Source organism: Protopterus annectens, chromosome 8.part0 (assembly GCF_019279795.1).
Source record: "Protopterus annectens isolate FY-2018-M chromosome 8.part0, PAN1.0, whole genome shotgun sequence".
Lineage (NCBI taxonomy): Eukaryota > Metazoa > Chordata > Ceratodontiformes > Protopteridae > Protopterus > Protopterus annectens.
Genome location: NC_056741.1, coordinates 1920517584 through 1920522490, shown reverse-complemented (window position 1 = coordinate 1920522490; position 4907 = coordinate 1920517584). Strand labels below are relative to the sequence as shown.

Below are 4907 nucleotides of genomic sequence, written 5' to 3'. Positions count from 1 at the left end.
CAGAAATTATGCTCTCTGATATTTTACCAACATAGTGACAATAGAACTGGCCTGTGAATGACCTGTAATAATCAAGAGACAGATGAACCAATTTACTAACAGCACATAGTTTGGAAATGTCCTTTAACTTGTTTTCTCCATGGTACACACTGTCAGCAGCCCCTCCTCCCATAGTGGAGCCCAATAGCAGAAAACTACCTGCTGACCTTGTTATACCATACATGTTCTGCCATCATTATCTGCTTTCTATAGACTATTTCGAATATAAAAAGGCAGCTACAGACAACAGTGCTGTTTGTGGTCAGCACTATATATGCTGGTTCTATGCTGGTTAATATACCACATTAAAAGAAAATGTAACATTCTAATACCTTATTTGATTGTTTGTGTGGTGCACTTATTTAAAATTCATGTCTTAAATAGGTTACATGCACCACAGTACAAGTTCCTCTTTCCCTTGTTACTCAGAATAAGACAGTTTGCAACTGAAGACAAAAGGAGTTAAATCATAACTACAGTATGAATGTCATTAGCAGCACATGGTCTGACAGTTTGTCTTACAAACACAGCAGTTAGTCTAGTACTAACCTATGAACTAAGTACAGGGTACCGGGATGCTTTGAGGTATGTTAGCAGTCATGCTTGTAGTACATGGATAAACTCTTTGGAATATTTATACCATTTGTGTTCCGTAGCTCAGAGAATGACAATGCTGTCACTCTGTGGTTCATTTCCTACAGCAAGCATTGTCACTGTTGTCTGGATATTGTCAGTAATGTGTTCACAGAACCGACAAATCCTGTACTATTGTGTACATTATCAGGTAGTGCTCTTACTGAGTACGATCTCCCTCTGTATGTTTTCTCATGTGCACTCATTTAGGCTGTGAGATGAAAACATCTATTCTGCAGCATTTGCTGTGATACTCTGCCCAACTTAAAGCAACAGCCTTCAAAATAAATTAATTACATAAGCATGTAATACATCACAATAATTTATATCATCACTAGCATAACTGTAATGTACGTACTTTTGTTGCTGTTTATATGATTTACTATAATGTTATATGTTGCCTTAGCTCAAACGTATTGCGACTGGATGTAACAACAAATGAACTGTTGTGGCTGTTGTGGTCCCAGTGCGCAACATGAAGAAATAACTAAACAAGAAAAAACAGCTATACAAATAGAAGGAGAGTTTCAGTATGCTATAAGGGTCTGACTTAAATTTAAGTTCTTCTGGATGGTTCAGTTTTAATCATACTAAAGCCATGTATCGTATAAAGTACTAACAGAAGTAATTCAATGTCAGACAAAATGCAAAAAAAAAAACTTTTGTGGTATTGGACAACGATTGGGTATTTACCACAAATGAGCAGTAAACCAGCTATCTGGTGTTCACAACCTGTTGCTAAGAAAATGATTAGATAAACTAAAGTATTTTGTCATAATGTAACAAGGCAGGAATGCAGCCCTCAGTCTGTGCACACTATATCCTCAGCTACTTCACTGCAGCTATTAAGATACCCTCCCTGCTAAACTATAGCTGGCAGTATGGTGTTTGTATCTAAGGAAAGAACTATTGTGTGTCTCATGTCACTGTTTAACTGTGCAACATCTCACATGGAGACTAATGGGTGATCTCTTTGCCACCTTACCCTTCAGAGATTGTGAATACTGCATTTAATGTACTGGCTTATCAACACACATAATACTTAAACCTTTTCTCCAGGTAGTTCATCCATCTGTACACTGTGATTGTTACCAACCAGAACAAATTCTTTGAATGTCTGGTCATACAGCTACATGCTATTTGCCATGCCTTCTGTTACAGCATTCAAGGACTGTATTTATAGATTTTGTAATACTTAGTTTATACTATGTAGGGCTGCAGGGAGCTAGATTTTATTCCAACAAGCAATGGGATAGGATGTCAGTCTGTTGCAGGATGCACGTGCGCACACACACACACACACACACACACACACACACACACACACACACACACACACACACACACACACACCTTACATGTGTATGGGGATAGCCAGTTCACCCAAAGGCATGTCTTTGGAATGTGGAAGGAAAACCCACACAGACACAAGGAGGGCATGCAGACTCCTCCCAGAAGGAACCACAAGCTAAGAACTGAAAGAGAGAGAAATGAGGAAATGTGAAATAACAATACTAAACACTGCATCTCTGTGCTACCCTGTAATACAACATTAGCTAATGTATTGTTAGGGATATGTTCTAAATTTATACTGACTGTGTCTGAATTATAGGGTTGTCTGATACTGACTGTAAAAGTACATCTACTGAGATTGTATTCTGTTTTTACTCTGGAGCTTGTTGTCTGAACCTATTCTGAAAAACTTATTTGGACTACTGTAATTTACCTAATTATCAGCCCAAACAAAACAAACTTGTAAGCCTGGAAAAAGCTTTACAAGATGAAATTTGACAACAAAATGTGATTATTACAAGACAATTCCATGTATGGGAATCCCCAACAATACTAGAATTATTTGGATGAAAGTGTTCCATAAAACAGCATGCACTTCTTGAATATATTTCCAGGTCTGACTGCACATAAGATTAAGGCTATGAGCTGTTAATGAGCTGTTGTACAGGGTTCGATTCCCTCCATTTACCTACTGTGTGACCTTCAGGAATTCACTTAACCAGACAATGCTTAGAGGCAATTGGGAGATTCGGCTAGGCTCCACAGTGGTCTCCTTGACCGAAAGCCAAATAACTACCTATGTACATCACAAAAAAAAAGACATTGATATCAAACTGTTTAGAAAGGGTTAAGAAATTCCTTCATTTAGTGCACTGATTCATGTGGTGTGAGTTTAAAGGACAGGCATGTTTTGGCCCATTGCTTTAAAACACCCTAGGAATAAGTCACCCAGTCTGTAGTTGCAGCTACAAGCCTTTCAGTAAGTCAGTTATGACAGGAAGCAGCTTTGGCTGAAAAGATCTCATTTGTGTACTACATGTCATTATATTCCTCAGCCTACTGCATCATTTCCAGACCTGTATATAGTGTCACAAACATACTTGTCCTGAGGGTTAGCTGTCATCTGTCTTAGCTGCATATATACCCGAACTAAGGCAGAAGTCACACCAACACCAACAAAACATAATCAGACACAAAGCCTAGTACCAGAAAGCCATTTCTTTTACAATTATCCTTCTGATTAACAGAAAAGAAATTATCTGAATTCAGCCTAAGAAAACATCCGGTCTTAAAAGTGTACTTGCCTGATTTTTCATCTCTCTCTCCGAGACTCTTCAAGAGCTGAGGATTTGTTTGTAAATATCTTTGTATTCCTGAAAGTTTAGGGATACCCAAGTAAATTATTTTCTACTGTACATTTTCTAAAGCATCTTGTCTGGTTTAAGTTCACAGCTGACAGCTTCAGATTGGTTTGTGTTGGATACAGAGATACTCACAGAATGTCAGCTAGTAGCTACGCCTACTTAATGAATTATTTATACATTTCTTCTTGGGGAATTTAACACTTTATAACCCATGTCAAAAAATGCAAAACTGCTTTATGTTCATTTAACTGTATTTTACGTCATATTTCAATAGACTGTAGCTCTCTTTATAAAAAAAAAGACTGCATTAACCCATATAGACAAAGCATATTGCAGATAAAGCTGCTGTGTCCAAAAAACCCTCGACGAGTTGTGTATTTCTCCCATCAGATAACATTGAATTGGCAGTCATTTCTAAACTATTTGTATGTGCAACATTAAAATATATTGCTGGTTATTTACTTTTTAAACTCTTTGCTCTTTGTCATTGGGTCAAGGTAATGACTGAAAAAAAGGCCGTTGTGGATATTCACTAGATTATCAAACAAAATTAAATAGGTATGTCCGTTTTCAATCCATAGAATTTCCTTGATCAGGTTAAAAAGTTGCCATGTGCACTAAGTTATGTAGGTGTAACATTTGAATGGAATTCTTGTGTTCTGCAGTGGAATTAGTCATTATATGTGGGTAATATATACTTGTATTCTTTTTTGGGAGAAGGTCACGCTGCATAAAACATTGGGCTGGTATAATACTCCACACTTCATCGCAGCTAAACGAATGAAAGTAGATATGATTGTAAATGCTCCTGCCAGTTTCCCTTTTATTCAGTATTATACTTAAGCCTCACTACTTTGAGAGATTGGTAATATAAAAGGTAGCCACAGCAGTTATTATTCTTGTGGTGTTAATTCTTGCAGGTCTGGACGGGAATGTTGCAGCACCTTACACTTGTATCTTCCCCATACTGCCTTTGATCTACTGCAATTCCCTCCCTTTTTCATCACAAATGGGAAACCTTCACTGTTCTGCATATTTCTTCCATCCCGCCATTCTGGACTTGAAGGTGAGCCCTAATCATAAAACTAATTCTCTAGCAGAAAGCCTTAACAGTATGCAAGTTGTTTTAGAGGCTGTAAAACCAAATATTTCATATGATTCCCACACAGCATTACAACCTGCCTTGAGTCCATTACCATTTTATTAGACATCGCCATCATCATCATCAACATCATCATCATTCCTTCATCTGCTATTGATAGATGGTCATCACTCCATCTTTGCCCCCTCATCCTTTTCTTTCAGCTCCCTTGTTAAAATTTTATTTCTCACAGGATCCTCTTAACAGTTATCAAAAAAAGTTCAAATGAATGCATCTCAGTTCCAGCATTTTCAGGCGAAGTGCCTGACTTTCATGTCAGAGTTAGCTACTAGAAATTCTGCATCCTGGCTGTAATTGAAGCCGGCTTAAGTGTAGACACAATGGTGCAGAGGGATAAAGTCCTGAGCATGCTGAGATGAGCTACACTAACAACCTGAGTACTGGAGGACTTGACAGAGTAATATGGGAGTGATCAT

At 37.8% G+C, this 4907-nt stretch overlaps 1 protein-coding gene across 1 annotated transcript in view; it reads right to left on the bottom strand.

Moving 5' to 3' along the window:
- The window catches only part of LOC122809720 (RNA-binding Raly-like protein), a 725137-nt gene extending 721688 nt beyond the window's left edge, over positions 1–3449 (bottom strand). The window contains exon 1 of the mRNA XM_044081421.1: positions 3270–3449. The gene's annotated coding sequence lies outside the window, so the exon portion shown is untranslated. The remainder of the gene's footprint in view (positions 1–3269) is intronic.
- Positions 3450–4907: the final 1458 nt, after the last annotated feature.